The sequence below is a fragment of the Erithacus rubecula genome (genome assembly GCF_903797595.1).
Source record: "Erithacus rubecula genome assembly, contig: scaffold_160_arrow_ctg1, whole genome shotgun sequence".
Taxonomy (NCBI): Eukaryota; Metazoa; Chordata; class Aves; order Passeriformes; family Muscicapidae; genus Erithacus; species Erithacus rubecula.
Window position 1 is genome coordinate 204,221 of NW_027636145.1, and position 23,604 is coordinate 227,824.

Sequence of the window (23,604 nt, forward strand, 5' to 3'; positions counted from 1 at the left end):
TTTGGCTCTGTTAGGCACCATGGTGTCACAACACAACCTTAATTCTATGAGACCCCACGGTGTCACCATGGCCCCTTCGTTCTATTAGGCCCCATGGTGTTAATAATTGCCCCTTGGTTCCATGAGCTCCCATGGTGTTCAAAATGGGCCATCGGTTCCATGAGCCCACTTCGTGTCACAATGGCACTTTGGTTCTGTTTGGGTCCATGTTGTCAAAATGACCAATTTGATCAGACATACTAGATGGTGCCACAACGGACCCATGGTTCTGTGATGTCCCATGGTGTCACATTGGCCCCTTGGTTTTATGAGGCCATGATGTCAAAATGGCTCCTTAGTTTTGTTAAGTTCCAAGGTGTCACAATGGCACCTTGGTTCTGTATGGCCCCATGATGTCATCATAGACCATTGTTCCAAGAGGCTCCATGATGTCAAAATGGCCTCTTGGTTCCGTGAGGTCCCATAGTGACGCAATGGAACCTGGGATCTATGAGGCCCCATGGTGTCACAATGACCTATTGATACCATGAGATCCATGGTGTCTCAATGGACCATTGGTTCTATGAGCCTTCACGGTGTCACAATGGCCCTTTGGCTCTGTTAGGCCCCATGGTGTCACAATACACCCTTGGGTCTATTAGGCTCCAGGAGTCACAATGACCCCTTGGTTTTCTGAGGACCTATGGTGTCAGAATGGACCCTCGGTTCCATGAAGTTACATGGTGTCACGATGGGCCCTGGGTTCTGGTGGACACCATGGTGTGATTATAATCCCTTAGTTCTGTCAGACCCCATGGTGTCAAAAGGACCATTGGTACCATGCAGCATAATGGTGTCACAACAGCCACTTGGTTCTGTTAGGCCCCATGGTGCCACAACCACCACTTTTTTCTCTTAGGACCCATGGTGTCACAATGGCTCCTTGGTTCTCATAGGCCTGACGGTGTCACAATTCCTTTTTGTTTTTTGAGGTCCATTGGTGTCACAAGGGCATTTTGGTTTTATGAGGTTCCATGATGTCAAAATGTCCCCTTGTTTCTATTTGTCCGTATGGTGTTCAAATTGGCCCGGTTGTTCTATGAGCTCCCATGGTGTTCAAAATGGTCCCTTGGTGCTATGAGGCCCTGTGGTGTCACAATGACACCTTCGTTCCGTGAGGCCTGATGGAGTCACAGCGGTCCCTTCGTACTGTTAAGCACTATGGCGTCACAAATGCCGGTTGGATTCCTTGGGCCCCATAGTGTCACAATTTTCCCCTGGTTCTCTTAGGAGCCATGTTGTCAGAACAGCCCCTCGGTTCACACTGGCCACATGGTGTCACAATGGACCCTTGGTTCCATGAGGTCCCATGTTTTTACAATGGCCCCTTGGTGTAATGAGCTCCCATAGTGTCACAACAGCCCCATCGTTCTGTTAGGCCCAATGGTGTCACAATACACCCTTATGCCATTATGCCCCAGGGCATAAAATGGTCCCCTTGGTCTTTTTAGACCCCACAGTGTTCAAAATGGCACCTTGGTGCCATGAGGCCCTACGGTGTCACAACGGCACCGTGGTCCAGTCAGGCTCCATGGTGTCACAATGGTCCCTTGGTTCTGGGAGGCCCCATGATATCATAATGGCCCCTTGATTCTGGTGTGAGTGGGTGCGGAGCCACTTGTGGAGAAATAGCGAAGGGATCAGCCAGACAATCAATGTGATTGATAAAGCATAATCCAACTTTATTGAGAGCATCAGACAGTTTTATAGCCCAAAATAGCATAAATCAGCATTATTCATATTAGTACAGTCTTATTGGTTTATGTACGCCTTCTATTATTATTGGTTATTGTGAGTGTGAGATAATCACGCCTACTGAATTTCTAGCCAAAAAGTATACCTGCTATCCCGCTGCTCGTCTTGGCTGCTACTTCCCTTATTCTTATACTTATTGCTATATAGTATCCGTCCCAGGGTTATACCTCGCTTGCTACGTGCTTCCCTGGAAGTTAAGGCCTTGATTGAACAATGGACATATGTATTACTTATCGACTAACTCTGCAAATTATGCTAGCTCTATTGCTTTTGCAAAAGTCTCTTAAAAGCAAACACTGCTGCTCAGCAAAATCTGCTTAAGAGCAAGGCCTAGCTACTACTTAGCAGGAGCTGCTCTCCTGCAACAAGGCCTCAGCCGAGCCATATCCACAGTTGTGTCCATGGCTTTCTAGCCAATTCTCAACAATTCCCCCTCTTTTATTTTTTGCAAGAAAAGCATGATTCATGACATACTCTGCTATGCGTGTCATGCTTTTCTGCAAACATTGAAAAATGCAAGGAACAAACATCTAAAGATGCATGCTTTAAATATGTAACCTATAAGTCCCAAAAATTAACATTGTTCTTCGGACTTGAAATGTTACAGACTGAAAGTGCATCAGGACATGGCCAGGAATCAAGTGGGATACCAACCAAGCATGTAGAAAAAGGATTACCTGGTGTTGATAAAGACAGGCATATAGCATCTTGTCCAGTCTCATTTGCCAGGGTAACCCACACATTAGTTTTGGGTTGTGTTGGTATGCATGCTTCAGTCAGGATGAAGGAAGCAATTAGCATCTCTAAGATTACCATGCCTAGATCTAGGCTGAAGATGCCCCTTAATAACATCATCCCATTTATGTTCTGGTGTACAACAGTGACGTGTAATACCTGGGATATCCCGAGAACAGACAGATTTTAGTACTACTGTAGCAGCAAACCACTCTATCTGTTGGATAGCAAACAAGAGACATCAACGTACTAAAAATCAATACCTGTTCTTACAATTTTCAACAACATACCCTACAGTTACAAGAGAAGGTTGCCGGCGATCACATTGTTCACCTCCTGAGGAAAAATGAGTGTCAATTAATGCCAAAGCCTCTCGCTGCCAATTAGTATGTTGCAGTTTTTCAGTACAAATAAGACACACAGTTTGCCGTGTGTTTGATGTAAGCAACACTTTTCCTTACATCTACCCCCTTTTATCAATACCCATGCACCTCTCTTACATTTTTTATTACAGCTTAAACATTGTCTCTTTCCTAGTCCAATTTGATCAGCAGATAATGAAGGTTGGTAAATAGCAAACTCTTCCAAATCAGAAAGAGTTGACCACTTAATGTTCCTCTTCAGAAGACTCTCGAGTTGTTGGACTAAGGGTTATACTGCCAGATGAACCCTCAGTCGCGCTCTCTCCTCTTGTTCCTCTTCTTCCTGGGTCTGAGGTGGAGGAGGTGCAGCCTCCGTTTTTAATCACTGGATGAATCCATTTGCTGGGTACCCAAATGGGTCCTGTGGGAGCAATAACACACACATAACCTCTACTGCTATATTGTACCTCAGCAGGTCCTTGCGTCCTAGGTTGCACAGATGTAAAAAGCCATTCCAAAACAAGTGTCTGATGATCCGTTGTGAGCTGTGTGAGAGCACCCATGAGGTGATCTTTTCCCTGTAAAATAGTAATGTCAATGGGTACATCCTCCACTCTCCGAGAAACAGCTCTTTCAGAAATAATTGTAGCCAATTTTTGTAAAATCCACGTCCAACCCCTTCAACTGCCTCTAGACAATTTTGCAGTGGCCAATCAGATGGCCAATGACGCTTAGCAACTATGGTAATGTCAGCACCTGTATCCAATAAGGCTCGAAGTCGCCTTTCCTGTTGAGCAAAACGTAATATAGCCTCCACAACAGGGCGCTGATCCATTGTAAGAGTAAGTAATACCAAACCTCGTGTAGATCCAAATCCACCAGTTCCTCGCAGTGATGCTTGGGCCTCCTTAATCAACTGCTGTTGTGGAATCAGCTGAGCTATGCGGCTTCCTGCAGGAATACTGATAGGAGGAAAACGTGTATGAACCATAATCATAATTTCACCTGTATAATCCACATCGATAACTCCAGGTTCAACAGTTAGTCCCTGTAAAATAGTTGAAGATCGTCCCAATAATAAAGCTCCATAAGATTGTCCATTTAAAATTAAAGGTCCACAAACCCCAGTAGGAACCTTTAAAGGTTTAGAGTCTTTAAGTACAATGTCTATTGCGGTTGCCAAGTCCATGCCGAGGCTCCCTCCTGTTGCTGGCTGAAGTTGACCGGCAGGGAGCAAGGAACCTGTTGCGGTGGCTGGCTGACGTTTGCAGGCAGGGAATAACGAGGGGCTACCGGAGGTACTTGGGTGACTCGGCACGCAGTTGGTGTCTTCGCGTCGCGTCCCCTCACGCTTGGCTTGCCATTTTTTGACTTATATCTGCAAACGTCTGTGGAATGTGAGTTACGCTGAAAGATATGGCACCAAACATTTGTAGTTTGACAGTCTCGTTGTATATGGCCGTTCCGCCCACATCGAAAACACCTCACATTGGAGTGAGACTTGTCTTAGACCCCAGCACCAACAATGTTGAAATCACCAGGCTTTGTGAGCATGAACCTACCGACTGCTGGCACAATTTCACCTTAACCAAACCAACCTATGTGACGTAATTGGCCGACAACACAACAAAAAAGGAGTTTGTCTTTTGCATCTCCAAGCTGTAGTGGGACAAAGTTCCCCTGTAATGTCGGGATGCAAACTACTAGTTATGTTTGGTTCCAAAAATTTTCCACTTACTGCAATGGAGGTGGCTTTCTAATGGAAGGATCCCTCTACCTTTCTGCATCCTACCTCAATCTTTTCACCAATTGTCCCAGTGAGCATCCGGACCCAGTCCTTTCGATCCCAGCCCCACTCATTTTGATGGTATACCTCGGAGTCATGCAACACTACGGTCGCTAAGTTGGGATCCAGGGTAGGATCCCTGAGCACTGGTGTACCTGATGGTAGCATGAGTCCATGGCCATTCAGCTGGGCTTTGGCCATGTAGGTATGGTAAGATGTAGAGGAGTATTATTACTGTTAGCATGGCTATCTGGCTTTTATGTCATTCCAAATGTCCCTTGGAGTTCACCTGCAATTATAAACACAGTAAAATCTGCCATCTAGTGGCAGTACGTTAGAATGATGGAATAATCCAACGGGTATTTATCCGATGTTGTTTTCCTACAGCATCAGATGCTACCCATGCAAATTTATTCAATGGAGTTTTCAGCACAAGTGGTACTTCTCCTACCATAGGGAGGTCTACTAAGACAGGTTGTCCAGGATAATGGGCTGTATCCTTAGGATTAGCAGGTCCTTTTAATGAAGGAATTATGGTTAGAGCTTTGGGGCAAAAAGCATTGATTTTCCAGCACCCATTCACCCCCCATCTTTCATTAACACCCTGAACAGCTTTAGGCAGCCGTTCATCCCAGTTTCCTTCCTGTGGTTTCAGAAGCTGTTTCAGGAGACCATTGTTCCTTTCTACAATTCCTTTGGCTTGAGGGTAGTAAGGGGTGTGGAAAACCCATTTTATTCCTTCACTTTGTGCCCAATCTTGCATTACTTTAGCAGTAAAGTGAGACCTATTATCAGATTGAATTTCTTGTTGTTTTGGGAAAGTTCCAAACCATATCTGCAATGCTTTAACAGTAATTTCTCCTGTAGCCCTTTTGAAGGCCTTGGCCTGTACCAATCCTGACATTATCTCAACTCCCACTAACACAAAATGTTTTCCTCCTGATCGCTTAAAGGGACCAATGTTATCTACCTGCCATGCATCCCATAAGGCTTTCCCTCCTCTCAAGTGTAATGGATCATCCTCTAAAGGATGTCTCTCCAGCCGTTTGCGACACTGCTCGCAGGCTGATACACAAGTTTTACACATTTCTCTGGTAGCAGTCCAACCTCGAGCATGAGCTTCTTTGTACAAATCCTTTGCACCTCTGTGTTGTCTTTTTACATGTAACCACTCTAGCAACCGTTCCCAATCTTCAACGATTTCTTCCTTTTTCAGGGGGCTCAATCTTGCTAATTCATCAGCTCTGTTATTCCGTTCTCCTGCTGGATTCCCATCTGTCTGGTGAGAGGCTACCCACCCCACGGCAAAACTTCCCTGACTTGCAATTTCTAAAATGTCTTGCCATTTTTCTTTCTGCCACACTGGAATCCTATCAACTTCCCAATCATTCTGTTGCCAAAAGGTCAACCATTCTGTACAGCCTTTAAAAACAGCATAAGAATCAGTGTAAATACAACAAGGGAAGTTTTTGGTTTTTTTTTTTCCTTTTGAAAAACACTCCAAACAGCTGTGAGCTCTCCAATTTGAGCACTGCCTTCCCCTTCTGTGATGATCTGCTCACCAGAGGAAGTGTGTAAGGCTACAGTTTTATATTTCCACACTTTTCCTTCTCTTTGGCTGAAGCATCAGTAAACCAAGCATTCACTGTCTGCTTGGGTGAGAAGGGAGGAGCTACCTTGATTACTGAAGCTGGTTTTTCCTGGCTGCTGTTCAAGTTCTCTGTTTCTTGTATTGACAAATTTTTTACAGCGCTTTCAGTGATTGGAAAAATATGACAGTAGTGTTCTATTTGAGCATATCATTTTCTCACAGAGGCCTGCTGGGCAACCCCTTCTGGAGGAGGGGTCCCAGAGGTAACTGTTTTAATGACTTTAAAAGGAACTCTCAATACAATAGGCTGCTGTCTTGTGATTTTTTTCTACTTCTATCAGAGCCAAACTGACAACAAACAGTCCTTTCTCCCATGCTGTGTAGCTTTTTTCAGCGTCTTTAAAGCCACGGGAGTAAAAACTAACAGGTCTTGCTGGGCCTTCAGGCCCTCTCTGCCATATGTGTACAGATAACCCTGAAGAAGCGAAACCCCATTCCACCTGGAAAGGATCTGTTGGGTGAATAGGGCCTAGGGCCTGATGTACTGTTGCTTCAAAAATCAATAATTGTAATGCTTCCTCCTGGGCTTGGCTCCAGTCCCATTTCATCCCTTTTCTTGACAGATTATAAAGCGGCCTAGCAATAATTGAAAAGTCTGGAATGTGTTTTCTCCAAAATACTAACAATCCTAAAGCTTGTTGGAGTTCCTTTTTGGATTCAGGCATTTTGATCTGGTCTAAAGAGGTTAACGTTTCAGGTGGAATACATATCATTCCTCCCTTCCAGAAAATCCCCAAAAATTTTACTTCCTGTGAGGGCTTCTGTATTTTCTCTGAAGGAATCTTCAAACCAAGGCTTTCTAGGTGGGAAATTATTTCCTGTTGCACATCCCTGACTTCTTCTTTTTCTTCTCCTATCAATACATCATCTCTGTATTGGTATACATCTACAGGATCATGTTTGGGTATGGTTTCTAGCTCTTGGGCTAAAGTGTGGTGGGCTAAGATGGGAGACCAGTTGTTGTGACCCAGGGCTCAGTGCTTTCCCCCATGGTGTCCATGGTTTGTGGGGTCAGCCAAACCCTAAAGGCAGATTCCAAGGGGCTCTTGGTCTGTGCTGCTTCTACTTCAAGTTACAATGAATTACGTACTTTTCATTACAGAGCATCTTAAAACATGACAATCAATACCTTTACTATTACCTACAGCCTATCATAACTACTCACATTACCATATTCATGTTACTATATTCCAATCACAAAAAAGTTAGTACGCTACAGTTTAATCTAGAATTGTTTTCAGTTTTCTTGTAGTGGAAAATTCTGAGATCATATCTCTACTTCCATCATGGCATTTGTCTTTGTGAAAATCTTTCTGCTTGGTAAAATCATCTTTTATTTGAGTGGATTTATCCTTTGCCCGTTCCCACTCACTTGCTCTTTGCCTTCTTAGTTATCCAGTCAGACTGGCTCAGCAATTCTTTTCTTCTACATCAAAACTTGCTATCATTTCTATACCTTCTTCAGATTCTACATTCAAAGATCTTCCTGTTATACATACATATCTGTGGGACCTTCTTGTCAAATCCTTCTCCTTCCCAGACCGGTCCCTGTCCCTCCATCCCGGCCCCTCGCACCCGGTGTCCCCCGGCCCCTCCGGCCGTGCCCCCAGCAGTGCCGGCCCCGGCAGAGGCTCCGGAGCTGCTGGAGGATGAGACGTTCCCCAGGCAGCGCCAGCTGAGCCGGGCCCGGATCCCTCACGCTGTCCCTGCCAGCAGCACTCGGGCTCCAGCAGCCTGGGCTGATCCTTTGGGATGCCCCGTGTGCTCCGGAGCACTGCCCTTTGTCAGGAACAAGCCCAGGAGCACCCGAATCATCCCCAAGGCTCTGGGACCTCCTCTGAGGCTGTGCCTGAGCCCTGAGCGGCTTTGGAGCCCGATGGGTGTCACTGCTCTGTCCCAAAATCTCGAGGCAGCAGGAACGGCAGGAGTGCCCCACCATGCCTGGCCTCATGGGCCTCACCTGAGCACGCTGTGGAGTTCCCAGCGCTCCTGCTCCATCTGCATGGCCAGGTGCTGTTCCCGTGGGGCACCTGCTCCAGCCGCTCCCGCCTCAGCAGCTGCTCCAGCTCAGCCTTCCTGGCCAGCCAGCGTGAAGCACCGGCCACAGGCACAGGCACTGAACCATGTCCAGCACCAGGAAAAGCTCCAGGAAACCTTCCCAGCAGCCAAACCACCTCCTTGTGGGCAGAGCTGGGGGCACCTGAGCCCCAAAATGTTTCCAGTGCCGCCACAGCTGTCCAAAATCCCCAGGAGAGGCAGCAGAGCCATGTGTTTGTGCACAGGGATGGTGTAGCAGCACGGCTGAAATTCAGGAAACCAGGCCCTAATTACAACAGCTCGTTAAGGGTCTGATCCTCCTTCCTTTCCCCCTCTTCCTCGTCCTCCTCCTCCTCGTCCTCCTCCTCCATCTCCGCCCCCCCCCCCCCCCCCGCCCACTGTGGCTGCTGTGTCAGGACCAGCAGTGGCCCAGGAAGAGCAGCAGCTCCAAACGTGCTGTGGAGCCCCTGAGGAGCCCTGGCAGTGTCAGCAAGGAGCACCTGCTTTCCTCACCATCCCAGGGGAATTCAACATTCCCAGAGCTGCTGGGCCAGGGCTGAAGGATGAAAAGGCTGTGAGAGTCTGAGGGTTTTCAGGAATTGTGGTGGAAAAGCACAAGAGGTGCTGCTGTGGGCCTGAGACCTGCCTGGGGTTGGGTGCTGCCTTCCTTGCGTTCCCATCAGGGAGAGCGGTGGCGGGTGTTGCGCAGGGTGTGTGCCTGGGCCGGGACACGGCTCCGCTGCCACCGGGCACCAGGATCCAAGCTGCTGCCTTCATCTCTTCTGCCCAGGCGCTGCCAGTGCTGGTGCCGGCACCAATTGGTGCAAAGCGTGAGTTTGCCAAAGGAGCAATTTGGGCTCGTCCGTCCCGCCCGAGGCCGCCATGGCCCCTGAGGGGTTTGAGCTGGCACCGGGGCGCCCCCTGCTGGGCGGGAGTGCTCCCCGCAGTGCCCCCTGCTGGCTGTGGCCATAAAAGCCACAACAAACAGCCCTGAGCCGGTTGGAAATTCCTGTTCTTGTGTTGCTGTTTGGTCTGTTCTGTAAATTTCCTAGCAATATACTGTTATTCCTTTTCTTACATTTTTGTCTGGAAGCCCCATAATTTTCACAGTTATAACAGTTTGGAGGGATGGGTCCTCTTTCCATTCCAGGATGGTTCCTTCTTCCCTTGGGAGATGTTTCTCTTTTAAACCAAGACAGTTTCTGACTCCTGGGTTCCAGCGTGGATAAGGCAGACACTCCAAGAGAAGACAGGTTCAGACACTTGAACACCTCATGCTCGGCCTTTTAAGACCTTTGGCCTCCAAGGGTCCTCTCCCAAAGTGGGACTCCTGGTCCCTCAGCAGCTCAGGAACTGGGTTTGGCAGAGCATCACACTGTCCCCAGTGTGCCATGGCTGACAGACTGACTGACACATGGGACCTTGTGCCACAAAAGCAAGGCCTGACGCAGCCCTGCCACATGCAGGTTTTCCAAAATGTCTCTGGACATCCAACTTTTCCTGTCTCTCACACCCCATCCTTTGGCATGGCCTGATCCTGACAGCTCTAGAAAAGGAGGAGGTTCTGGAATGCCCCTAGGGCATTTGTGACATTATCATGTGGGGAAGACTGCGTAGGAGGGGTTTGCGATGGGAGACAGGAATCCATAGCACTGGCTTTTAGTGACTGCCCAAAATTGGAGAATCACATTCCAAAAGCCCGACAGAGATAAACAAAAAAACAACATCTCTTCCAGCTGAACCAAAAATCTGCATTTTAGTGCCAGTAAGAGGGAAACTAGTCCTGTGTTCCCTGGGCACAGGGAGCAAGATGAGGAGCCATGGGTGTACTGGGAGTGCTGAGAGGGAAATTGCGGAGGCACTGGGAGTACACCAGCAATAGGAAATAAAATGGGAACCACCTGGATGTACCGGAAGCAATGGAGAGGCACTGGGAGGGGAAATAGGGAGCCCCTAGGGGCACTGGGAGCACTGTGGGGAAGGAATGGGAAGGTCTCTCAGGGTTCTACTAGCACTTGGATGTGGAATGGGGAACACTGGTGGTTGTGGAACAGGGATCGGGAAGCCCTTGGAAGTTTAGGGGGCATGAGGAGCTCTGGGTGCCCTGTGCAACCTCAGACATGACCCTCCACTTGTGCCCATCTACGTGTGAATGTCAGGCACCCACAGGAGTGTTGGGGAGCACAGATATGTGAATGTCCATTGGTGGAGGTCCCCCAATTCTCACAGTGCCCCCACAGTGCCCCTAGAGCTCCCAGAGTCTCCCAGTGCCCCCAGTGCCCCTAGTGCCAGCCATTCCCCAAGTGTCACAGCACATTCCCGTAGATGTCCCCACATTCCCGCGGTCGCCCATGGGTTGCTGGCAGCTCTGCGTAGGTCACCTGGAGATCCTGGAGTGTGGTGGTACGGGGGGACACTGCAAGAGACACTGGCTGTGGCATCTGGGCAGGGGGACACTCATGGGTGATGTGCCCCTCTGTGTGTGTCCCAGCCCAGACTCACCCCCTGCCTGCTTGGTGCTCACGACGTGGGTGTACAGCACCTCCCTCTCCTCTGGGGGGGCCAGGGGCTGCGGGAGGACCCTGAGGGAATAAAGGGGATGTGTGGGAGGGAATGGGAGGGCTTGGGGGTTGGGGTCAAAGGTCAGAGTGTGGTTTGAGCCCTCAACTCACTTTTCCTCCTTCTTCCTGGCAGCTGCAAAGGAAAGAGGGGAGGGGTAATTCTGGGGTCTCAGGCCACTGACCCTTCTCAGGAATCCTCCTGGTGTCCCCAGAACTCTTGAACTACCTCAGAGCTTCTGACCCCCTGAGCCCCCTGGAAGCTCAAGCCTGGCACCCTACAAATTCCACCTTGATCACGGAAAGAACTGCAAAATCCCTGCAAGGACCTCCAACACTAACCCATATCCTTCAGGACCCTGAGCAAGGGTCCTGAGCACCCAGCGCTGCCCACATCAGGGGCTGTGGGTTCTGCCCCATCACCCCCACATTTATGTGGCCCCAAAGATCCTCAAGGCCCTCACAGCCCCCATTGTTACCCACTCAAGTTTTTCCACCGGTGCCAGCCCACAGCTCCACTCACAAGCAGGACCAGGAAGAGGAGAGACCCGGCAAGTCCTATGGCCACTGATGGAGACAGATGGGGACACATCAGGGCCACCTGTCACTGCAGGGGTCCTGCAATCCCAATGACCTCTTGTATCCCCACCTGTATTCCAGTGGTGTCCAGTGGTTACCTGTGGTGTCACCTCCAGGGCCAGCTCTGGGCTGAGTGCCTGGAACACGCGGTGCCCGTCCTGTCCCAGCTGGTTGGTGGCCATGCACTGGTAGATTCCCGAATGTCCCAAATCGACAGCCCCAAGCTCCAGGAGGGGGCCCTGGGCCACCTCGTGCCCGTCATGCAGCCAGGTGAAGGTGACAGGGGCTGAGCCCACCTGCACTGAGCAGCGCAGGGTCACAGGGTCACCTGGGCACACCTGGAGTGCCGGGGGACCGGGGGTGATGGTGGCATTGGCCACGGGCACTGCGGGGACACAGACAGGGCTGGCACCATGCAGAGTGTGATTGGGATGATGTGGGTGGGGTGACCTGCAGTTAGAGGGTCCCACTCACCCAGGACTGTGATTTTCATTGCGGGGCTCTCGGCCACGCTGTCCCCATTGCTGACTCGGCACAGGTAGTGGCCATTATCATTGTCCCCAACGTGCCACAGCTCCAGGTGGGGGCTAGTGCCCAGTTCTGTCCCCAAGTCCCCCCGGTGCCAGGAGAAGGACAGAGGACCTGTCCCCATCGCCACCGTGCAGCTCAGTGCCACCTGTCCCTCAGGGGGATGCACCGACAGGGACATCCCTGAGGACGGGACCCCTGCGGGGGGACACAGGATGGATTGGGGACATCAGAGGAGTGGGGGACACCATGGAGTAGTGACAGACACAGGGAGGGGGAGGATCAGAGAGGGGTGAGGGGATCCCAGTGAGGAAGACCACACAAAAATGGGGAGGGGGAGGCTTGGAAAGGGGTTGAATGGAACCACAGGGAAGATTTTGGTGACCCAGACAGGGATGGTGGGATCTGTGGATAATGGAAGGACGTCAGAGAGGGAGAGGAGCATGCCGTGAGAGCTGAGGGTCCCGTGGGGACTGTGGGGACTCCCCGTGCCCATCCCCGCACTCACTGTGCACTGTGACACCGAGCCGGGCACTGCTCTTCCGCACGGCCCCCCCCCTCGGAGCGCACCTCGCAGCTGTAATTCCCCGAGTGGGAGACCCCCACGGCGGGCACCAGGAGCTGCGGGGACCCCTGCGGGCCCCCCACCAACTGTCCATCCCGGTAGAAGCGGTACAGGAGGGGGGCTGGGGGCCGCAGGGGGCTGGGGGTGCTGAGGCAGCTGAGATGGAGGAGGGACCCCTCGGTGGGGTTCAAAGGTGCCTCCAGCACCAACACAGGAGTGAGCTCTGTTGAGAAGGGAGGGGGATTTGTGACCCTGAGTCCCTGGGGAGGGTCTGTGGGTGTGTCAGGGTGGTGGCTGTGGGCTGCTCACCCTGTAGTACCACTTTGACCTGCCCAGACAGCTTCCACCCCCTGGATTTCACTGAGCCCCCACAGCTGTATCGGCCACTGTGGTGCAGCTGCAGAGGGGACAGGGACAGCTCGGTCCCATCGTGGAGTGTCTCAACTTTCTTCCAGTCACGGTAAAAGGTCACCAAGGTGACTGAATCATCCCCTGAGCTCCGGCAGCGCAGTGTCACTCTGTCCCCCTCCAGCAGCGCCCCCGCCGGCACCTGCAGCACCAGAAGGTCTGGGGGACAGGAGGGGAACCTGTCAAACCTGATGTCACCAGGAACTCCTCGTTGTTCCCCAGTTGCAGCACAGCATCCCCCTGGTCTGGGATGCTCTGGGATGTCCCAAAAGCAGGGGACAGGCTCTGGTCACACCAGTTTGGGGACAACCAAACCCAACTCACCATTTGAAACTGCAACGGGGGAGCTGTGCCCTGTGCCAGGTCTGACACACTGGTAGATGCCACTCTCGGTGACAGTGAAGCTGTCGCGTCCCTCCTGCCCCCAGCGCTGCCCGTCCTTGTACCAGGTGGTGGCACCGGCGGTCCCTGAGCCCTGGCAGGTCAGTGTCACCTGGTCCCACAGCACCGCCGGCGTCCAGGGGGGCTCCACCAGGAGCTGGGGGCTCTGGGCACCTGCGGGTGACAGGGGACACCATCCTGCCAGGGCCACCATGGGGCTGGGGACAGTGGAGAAGGGACATGGCACCTCCCGAGGACTCACCAGCAAGGCTGAGGGTCTGGGCTAGAAGAGAGAAAGGACAGGCCTGGGTGGGGGTGGCCCTGCAAGGACAGCAGCACCTGGGGGACCTGGTGTGGTGTCTGTCCCCAAACTGTCCTCATGGGAACACTGATGTAGCATGGAGGTTTTGAGGACAGGGACACCTCGGTCACCCTGGGCTGAGGCAGGACAATGGGACACTGTGGACACCCCATGTGTGCACAGGTCACCTCCCTCAGCCCTACAGCCCCTGTCCCCATGGCCACATTCCAATGGCCCTGTGCCTGTGATCCCATTCCCATGGCACCTGTCCCCATGCCGTATCTGCATGGAACGTGGCCCTTGTCCCTGTCCCTACATCCCTGTCTCCCTGTCCCTGTCCCCACAGCTACCCTAGCATCAAGATTCCTTTTGCCACATCCTTGTCCCCACATCTCTGTCCCTCTGTTCCCATCCTCACATCCCAGTTCCCCTGTTCCTGGTCCTCTGTTTCTGTCACGACAGCCACCCCACGACTCGGGTCACACTAGGGTTCATGCCCATGCCCTGGCTCTGCTGGCCTTGGGGACCTCAGAGGACCCCACAGCCCCCCTGTGCCCCTTCCCCACCACTCTCTGCCTCACCAGGGCCTATCCCCAGGGCGTCAGGCCCGTGCCACTCACCCCATAGGAGCAGCACCACCTTCCTGGCCATCCTGGTGTCCCCGGCCATGGGCACTGGCTGTCACTCGCTGCTGGGGCCACCTGTCCCCTGGCTGGCGGCTCTTGGGATGAAGGGACAGGAAGCGAGGTCACGTCTTGTCCTTATGTGTAGGTGGCTCTTGGTGGGGGCAGGGTGTGGACAGGATGGGGGCAGGGTGGGGGCATTGTGGTACATGGGGGGCTCAGAAGGACATGGTGAGGACAGGATGTTGCCAGAATTTGCAGGCTGAGGCGGGGCAAGGAGCCAGGGATGGGTGTCCAGTGGACTGGGGTGCCAGGGCTAGGGGTCCAATGTGCTGGGTGGATTCAGACTCAGGGATGAGAGCCCCAGAACCATGTGGCATCCAGGGATATGTTTTCGTGGGTTGGATCCCAGGAATGGGGTTCCAGGGGTGTGGGGGTCCTGGGTGAATCATAGTCCCCAAGGGAATGAGTGTCCAAGGATCTAGAACTACCATGATGAAGGTCCTTGGGTAAGGAGATCGTGGGGAATGTCACTCCTGGGATGCGGGTCACAGGGAAGAGGGAACAGAAGGAATGGGAGTCCCCATAGCTGGGTTCCCAGGGGAAGGGGGGGTGCCAGGGATGGGCAGTGGCTGGGCAGTCCTGTGGGTCAGAGCTTCTTCCCTGGGTGCTCAGATTTTGGGGTGACTCAGGGTCTCACGCTGTCCCCCTGGGGTGCTCCATTCCTGGGGAAGCATCACTTGGGGGTCCTGGGTAATTCTGCTCCTGTGCCCTCCCCCATCCTTGACTTTTTCCTCTCTTAATTTCTGTTTTCTACATTTTCCTTACTTTTGTGCCATGCCCCCTCACTCCCAGTTCCTGACTCAAAAATCCTGGAGAGCACCTTGGCAAGGAACAGCATGAGGGAACACCAGGGAAGGAGAAAAGAGGGTGGGGGGTCTGCAGGGAGGGGTGGGGAGGCTGTGGGGAATGAGGGTGTCCAGCTGTGCTTCCCCAACACTTTCACTTTGTATCTCCTGCAGCAGAAGGAAGAGGCTGCTTGTGCTGAGAGTCACACTGGGTGGGTTCTGTTCTGGGGGCATATCCAGGGGGTCCTGCCTGAGGGGATCCTGTTCTGGGGGTGACACGTTCTGGGTGGATTTTGTCCCAGTGGTGATACATCCCAGCGAGGGAGATCCTATCCTGGGGGATGGTGGTTCTGGACAGGGTCCCTGGACACATTCCTTGAGCAAGTCCCTGTCCAGGGTAGGACACATCCTGGAGACCCCTGTCCTAGGCAGGGGGCCCTGCCAACCCCCTCTGTCCTCACTGGGGTACTGTGACCTCTGTGACCTCTGGGGTGTCCCAACTCAGGGTGTGACCCACCCACTCTACACCCCCACATTGGCTGCCCCCGCCCATCTGGGAGCCTCAATCCCCATTTGGGAACCCTCACAGGTGCAGCACCTTGGCCCCATTGCACAGCCCACCGAGATCATTCTGTGGGTGGGAAACCTCAGCAGGGCTGACTGGGGGGAACAGACATAGGCTGGTATCAGTCAGGGAGGGCACAGACACCCCAAAAACACCCAAAGCTCAACCCCACACCCGAAACCCCTGCAGGGCCTCAGTGCTGGCAACCAGGAGATGGATGAGACTCTCCCCATGAAACACTTCTGAAGCTCTTGGGGGGTTTCCCCTCCCTCTCCTGCTCCCCACAATCCCCCCACGGGGTTTCTGTCACAAGGGGTTGGGACACTTTGGGTTTATTTGATTTGGAGAGAAATCCTGTTCCAGACCTCCCCAATTTCGCTGGTCCCCTGCAGGATCTGAGCCAGCAAGAGCAGCTGGGGAATGGAGCCCCAGGCTGGAAGGAGCTCCCAAACTCCTGCTCCTTCAATCCAGTGGCCATCCAAGTGTGGGACCAGCCATGGCCCAGCCCCAGTGCCCAGGGATGGGCATTGGCCAGCCCTGCTCTGACCAGCCCCAGGTGGCAGCCAGGACCTGAGGCTCCCCCCACCCCCTTGGCTTTGATTCTTGCAGCTTTTGAGCTGCTGCAAAGGTGAGAATTCTTTCTGTGGCCAAAAAAGGCCTGGCTGTGGTTTGCTCAGCCCTGCAGGAAGCACAAAAGCCAGTGTGAGCCCAAGCAGTGGCTCTGTGAGGCCCTTTGATGGTTTTCAGAGCAGGGCTGGCTGGAAACCCCCCCTGCAGGGGCAGCTGTGAGGGAACCAGTCCGGAAATGCAGCAATTGATCATTTGGTGCCTGTCCCCAAGACACTGAGAGAGCCCCAGAACTGCTGCAAACCCCACAAGTATCTGCTCAACAGCCTAACTGGGACCCTCCTCCTTGAACAAAACCTGCAGCCCTCTGGAACCTCCTGGAAAGAATGTTTGAGTTGTGGATATGGACACCAGAAGAGAGGGAAATGTGTGGAAATAAGGAGCAGGGGCTCCATACGTGGCTCTGGGGCACAGGGGTGTCCCAGCAGGAGCAGGGAGTGCCCAGGCAGGGGAATTCAGGGCAGGGTGCAGTGCATTCACCAGGAATCAGAGCCTGAGGGACACACGGGCATTTCCACAGATTGCTGTGCAACCAAATGCACCTGGGATTTCCCATCATCAGGGCAAGGTCATCACAGGCATGCCCTTAAATCTGGGCACCCCAGAGGTGCCAAGGCCCCACTGGGGGCAACAGGAATGCTCAGGCCCCCCCAGGACAGAGGTGTCCAGGCTGTGCCACCCCTGGGACAGGAATCCCCAGGATGGCACCCCCAGAACAAGGAGCCCCTTGGGACAAGACCCAGGTGTCACCAGCCCAGAGGAGCTCTTTTCCCTCAGGGCAGGACCCCTCTGGATGTGCCCCCAGGACAGAATCCACATCCTGGCCTCTGCACAAACGGCCTCTTCCTTCTGCTGCAGTAAAGAGAAAGTGAAAATCTTGGGGGAGCATGGCAGACAGCCCCATCCCCCACAGCTCCCCAACCACTGCCTGCATCCCCAACCCCCTCATCTCCTCCCTGGGATCTCCCACCTGTTACCTGCTCAGGTGTTCCCTGGGATGACTGAGCCTGGAAATGGGTGGGATGGGAAAAAGCCCAGGGGTGTGTGGGGCAGAGAGCCAGAACCTCCCAGGACAAGCCTGGGGAATGCCCCTGGCCGTGAGCACCCGGAGGGGGCTTTGGTGGGCTCTGAGTCAGCCCAAAATGTGAGAGACTCTGTGATGGAGCTGTGACCCCTGTACCCCCGCAGCCACTGCCAATCCCTGGCACCCCCCTTTCCATGGGAACCCAACCATGACACCCCCATTCCCTGGGTCTCTTCTCCCTGGGATCCCCACCCCAGCTCTCCCATTGCCCAGCACCACCATTGCCTTGATCCCATCCATGGGCTGCTTCTTCCCCCACAACCCCCATTCCCGAGAGTCTCTTTTTTTGCCCTGCACCGCCAGTTCTGGGACCCACATGCCATGACACCCATCCTTGGCTCCCTGCAACAACTCAGCCTCAAAATTCTGGCAACATCCTATCTCCACCATGTCCCACCATCACCCCCATATCCCACGGGTTCCCCACCCTGCCCCCATCCTGTCCACACCCTGCCCCCACCAAGGGCCACCTACACATGAGGACGAGACGTGACCTCGCTTCCTGTCCCTTCATCCCAAGAGCCGCCAGCCAGGGGACAGGTGGCCCCAGCAGCGAGTGACAGCCAGTGCCCATGGCTGGGGACACCGGGATGGCCGGGAAGGTGACGCTGCTCCTGTGGGGTGAGTGCCCCGGGCAAGGGCCTGACACTCTGGGGATGGGCCCTGGTGAGGCAGAGAGCGGTGGGGAGAGGGCACAGGGGGCTGTGGGGTCCTCTGAGGTCCCCAAGGCCAGCAGAGCCAGGGCATGGGCATGGACCCCAGTGTGACCAGAGTCGTGGGGTGACCGTGAGGACAGGAACAAGGCATCTGGGATATGGGGATAGGAACAAGGGCACAGAAATTTGGGGACAAGGATGTGGCAAAAGGAACCTTGGAGCTGGGGCAGCTGTAGGGACAGGGACAGGGAGACATGGATGCAGGGACAGAGACAAGGGCCACGTCCCAAGCAGATGGGGCATGGGGGCAGGTACCGTGGGAATGGGATCACAGGCACAGGGCCATTGGAATGTGACCATGGGGACAGGTGCTGTAGGGGTGGGGGCGTGATCTGTGCACACATGGGGTGTAATTCTCTGTGATGCCTTAAATGATGGGTTAAAAGGCACCAAGGGACTCAGAAATGGAATATACAAAGTAGCAAAAGACTACAGCTACAGTGAGCTGCAGGATGGCTAGGAACAAGAAAAGGCTACAAACCGGAAAATATATTGCACTGTAGAGCTTGGGAGCATGAACGAGTTGTGGGGACAGCGGTCTCAAGAACTGTGGTGAGGGACCAGCCAAGAGGTGGGGAAAAAAAAATTTAAAAATTTTGTCCGAGGAGATGCAGGGCACGGTCTGAAGAACCGGGGAACATATGAGCAAAGCAGCCATGGAGCTGCGATCTGGAATCGTGGGACAGATGTGGGCAGCGACACGGGGAGACAGCGGCCATGGGGGATGACATGTTAGCCACAAAATCGCAACATACATGGCATAAAAAAATAAAATTACAGATCGCTGGCTCTGTTTCTGTTTCACTTTCCATTGTTCCACAAATGATGGAAAGATCACCTTTGAAGTCCGTTTTTCATGTTGAGAGGAATGATACATTTGTCTTTACAAATAAGTTGCAGATCTGTTGGTAGATAAAGTCAGCACCTAGAGATAAAAGTAACAATGGGAGACATTCCACTGATTAATGAATGGAAAAAGAGACTTGCCTTTAAAAACAAACTGTCGGTTTTTTGGTAAATGAAATTGGCTAACAGAAGATGAAAGAAGCAATAGGGGGGGAAACTATGAATTCTACAAGAATTAAAAATTAAAAGGGAAGGGTTTTACATTAGAGGGGAATGTCAGGTGTCAGGCATTCCGGGAAGTCTGTGCCTCTCAAGTACCTCAGCCAATGGGGAAAGAGAGAGGGAAAAGTGGACGGGAAATTAGGATGAAAAGGAGGCTGCATCCTCTAAAAATCCGAGAGATCCCAGGGGAGTGCCCCATGGCTTCTCCCTTTATTTGAATAAAGCAAAAAGGACTCCTCTGTCTCCTTTATGGACATAAACCAATGGTGTTTGTGGATTAATTTTCCTTACAGGTCCAAAATGTGAAATTTATACAAAAAGTGCAAACAGCACTGACCTGGGGAGACCAATCTGGGAGGGTGGGGTTGCATAACCTGGAACAGGAATTGGACAATTAACCATAATATGTGAATGGACCAAAACTTATAAAAGTGTGAAAAGTCGTGACTCCAGCTTGGGTGTAGCCTCGGCTGGGCTGTTGTAGTGCCCAAGGTGAATTCTTGGAAGGCCCTTTAGTAAATCCCTATTTTATTCCTTTAACTCTGCCTAGTGTCTGTTCAGGTCAGCCGCTTTAGGCATCAGAATGAAGGGGTACTTTAACAGTTAAATGAATTTATTTGGATTAGGAAGATCAGTATCCCTGCTGACAACCCTTGCGATGAGACCTTGGGAATGACGGACAGAAATCCCGGTGGGTAAAGCTGCTGACGGAGGGGGAGGTGGGACCGCTGGGAGGAGCCCCCGGCACGGAGGGACCGGGACCCTGTGCCGGCACCTGCAGCTGCCATGGCACTGCCAGTGCCGGCGCTGCCATGGAGTGTGGGAGGTGTGACAATGTCCCTGAGACTGTCACAATGTGATGGAACCGACGGCTGGGATGTGTCTGAGCCCATTGTGACAGCGTGCCCGAAACCACTGTCGTAACATATCGGGAGTGACTATTGCCAGGCAGCTCCCCCAGCAGCTCCCGGGACTCACGGGATGTCCTGGAGCAGATATGGGATAGAGGGCAGGGGGTGGGTGCAGAAGCTCCAGAAGCTGGGAAGGACAAATCCAAGGGAAGGCAGAGATGGAATTGCTGCAGCCAAGTGGAGCCCGAGGCTGCGAGAGGAACAGCCCTGCAGGGAGGAAGGAGGGGCACGAGGGGCTCCATAGATTCCCTGGCAGCCCGTGGGGGTCCCTGGAAATCAGAGACCCCCCTGCAGCCCTGCAGGAGCCCCGGCAGAGCAGGGGGTGCCCGAGGGGGCTGTGAGCCCGTGGGAAGCCCCTGCTGGAGCACTTGGGAGAGATCTGCAGCCCACAGGAAGGACTCGTGCTGGAGAAGTCCCTGGAGAAGGGTCTCCCTGGAAGGCAGGGACCCCACCTTGGCTGAACAACATCAGAAAAAACTGTGCTGAACTGCCCACGAACGCATTCCCGACTCCTTGCTCCGATGGAGGGAGGAGGAAATGCCTGGAAAGGAGTTTTTGCTCGGGAGAAAATGTTTAGAAGGATTTGTTTGACTTCTCCTTATCCTGCTCTGATTTTGTCAGCAAAAAATTCAATTAAAATCCCTGATTCTGAGCCTGTTTCTCCTGTGGTAGGATTTGATGAGCAATCTCTCCTGGTGCTTGTCTCAGCCCAGGAACCCTTTTTTCAATTTTCTCTCCCTGTTCAGCTACAGAGGGCAGAGAGAGACCAGTGGGTGCGGGGACATCCGGGCACTGCCAACCACGGCAAGGCAGGAAGGAGGAGGAGGGACCTGGTCAGGTTGTTGAGCAGATTGTTGGTATCATTACAGCAGTTCTGGGGCTCCCTCAGTGCCTTGGGGACAGGCACCAAATGATCAATTGCTGCATTTCTGGACTGGTTCTCTCACAGCTGCCCCTGCAGAGGGGGTTTCCAGCCAGCCCTGCTCTGAAAACCATCAAAGGGCCTCACAGAGCCACTGCTTGGGCTCACACTGGCTTTTGTGCTTCTTGCAGGGCTGAGCAAACCACAGCCAGGCCTTTTTTGGCCACAGAAAGAATTCTCACCTTTGCAGCAGCTCAAAAGCTGCAAGAATCAAAGCCAAGGGGGCAGGGGGAGCCTCAGGTCCTGGCTGCCACCTGGGGCTGGCCAGAGCAGGGCTGGCCAATGCCCATCCCTGTGCACTGGGGCTGGGCCATGGCTGGGCCCACACTTGGATGGCCACTGGCTTCAAGGAGCAGGAGTTTGGGAGCTCCTTCCTGCCTGGGGCTCCATTCCCCAGCTGCTCTTGCTGGCTCAGATCCTGCAGGGGGCCAGCGAAATTGGAGAGGTCTGGAACAGGATTTCTCTCCAAATCAAATAAACCCAAAGTGTCCTAATCCCCTTGTGACAGAAACCCCGTGGGGGCATTGTGGGGAGCAGGAGAGGGAGGGGAAACCCCCCAAGAACTTCAGAAGTGTTTCATAGGGAGGGTCTCATCCATCTCCTGGTTGCCAGCACTGAGGCACTGCAGGGGTTTCGGGTGTGGGGTTGAGCTTTGGGTTTGGGGTATCTGTGCCCTCCCTGACTGACACCAGCCCATGTCTATTCCCCCAGTCAGCCCTGCTGGGGTTTTTCACCCACAGAATGATCTCGGTGGGCTGTGCAATGGGGCCCAGGTGCTGCACCTGTGAGGGTTCCCAAATGGGGATTGAGGTTCCCAGATGGGTGGGGGCAGCCAATGTGGGGGTGTAGAGTGGGTGGGTCACACCCTGAGTTGGGACACCCCAGAGGTCACAGAGGTCACAGTGCCCCACTGAGGACAGAGGGGGTTGGCAGGGCCCCCTGCCAGGGACAGGGGTCTCCAGGATGTGTCCTACCCTGGACAGGGACTTGCTCAAGGAATGTGTCCAGGGACCCTGTCCAGAACCACCATCCCCCAGGATAGGATCTCCCTCGCTGGGATGTGTCACCACTGGGACAAAATCCACCCAGAACGTGTCACCCCCAGAACAGGATCCCCTCAGGCAGGACCCCCTGGATATGCCCCCAGAACAGAACCCACCCCGTGTGACTCTCAGCACAAACGGCCTCTTCCTTCTGCTGCAAGAAACTGAAAATGTTGGGGGGGCACAGCTGGACACCCCAATCCCCCACATTCTCCCCACCCCTCCCTGCAGACTCCCCACCCCCTGTTCTCCCTCCCTAGGGTCCACCCAGCCCATTCCCTGCACAGGTGTTTCCCAGGATTTCTGAGCCAGGAATTGGGAGTGAGGGAGCATGGCACAAAAGTGAGGGAAATAAGGAAAACAGGGAAATAAAGGGAGGAAAACGTCGAGGGCAGGGGAGGGAACAGAAACAGAGCTACCCAGGACCCCCATGTGATGCCTGCCCAGGAAATGTGCATGCCAGGGGGGCAGCGTTGGGCCCTGCTTCACCCCAAAATATGAAGCACCCAGGGAAGGAGCTGTGACCTTCGGACCTGCCCAGCTATTGCTCATGCCTGGCACTGCCCATTCCCCTTGCCTAGGGACCATGATTCCAAAAGGACACCCATTTCCCTGGCATCCCCATCCCTGGGATCCATCCCATGATCACAAATCCCTGGAGGCCACCTTCATCTGGGACACTCCTCCCTGAGTCTGAATCCACCCAACCCATGGGACCCCCATTCCCAAGGGACCCCATCCCTGGGAACACAGTGCCCTGGACACCCATCCTTGGCACCTTGCCCCGCCTCAGCATCCAAATTCTGACAACATCCTGTCCTCACCATGTCCCACCATCACCCCCATGTCCCACAAGGTCCCCACCCTGCCCCCATCCTGTCCACACCCTGCCCCCACCAAGGGCCACCTACACATGAGGACAAGACGTGACCTCGCTTCCTGTCCCTTCATCCCAAGAGCCGCCAGCCAGGGGACAGGTGGCCCCAGCAGCAAGTGACAGCCAGTGCCCATGGCCGGGGACACCAGGGTGGCCAGGAAGGTGGCGTTGCTCCTGTGGGGTGAGTGCCCCGGGGATGGGCCCTGGTGAGGAAAAGAGCAATGGGGAGGGGGCACAGGGGGGCTGTGGGGTCCCCTGAGGTCCCCAATGCCAGCAGAGCCGGTGGGGGACAGAGCCAGTAGCCCCTCAATGTGACCAGGTTTTTGGGATGGCCCTAGGGACAGGAACAATGGAAGTGGAATATGGGAGAGGGATGGGGGATAGGGATTCAAAGACAGGGATGTGGAGTTTGACTGCATGGAGCAGGGGCAGCTCTGGAGAAAGGGACAGAGGGGAGGCACCATGGGGAGGTGCCCACAGGGTTGGTGGGGGTGACCTGTGCCAGCATGAGATGGCCATGCTGACCCCATTCCAGAGGTGCCCATGTCACCCAGACATATGAAACAGAGCTCTACCCTGGTAGCCTCTGCAGACCTGTAGGGGACCGTGCACTTTCCTACAAGAAGGGTGTCCTC

General features: G+C 53.7%; 1 protein-coding gene across 1 annotated transcript in view; it reads left to right on the plus strand.

Annotated features, from left to right (window-relative positions):
* The window catches only part of LOC306815567 (low affinity immunoglobulin gamma Fc region receptor III-A-like), a gene marked incomplete at its 3' end in the record, with an annotated part of 108,332 nt that overhangs the window by 79,628 nt on the left and 5,100 nt on the right, over nucleotides 1-23,604 (plus strand). The gene's annotated exons all lie outside the window — the stretch shown is intronic.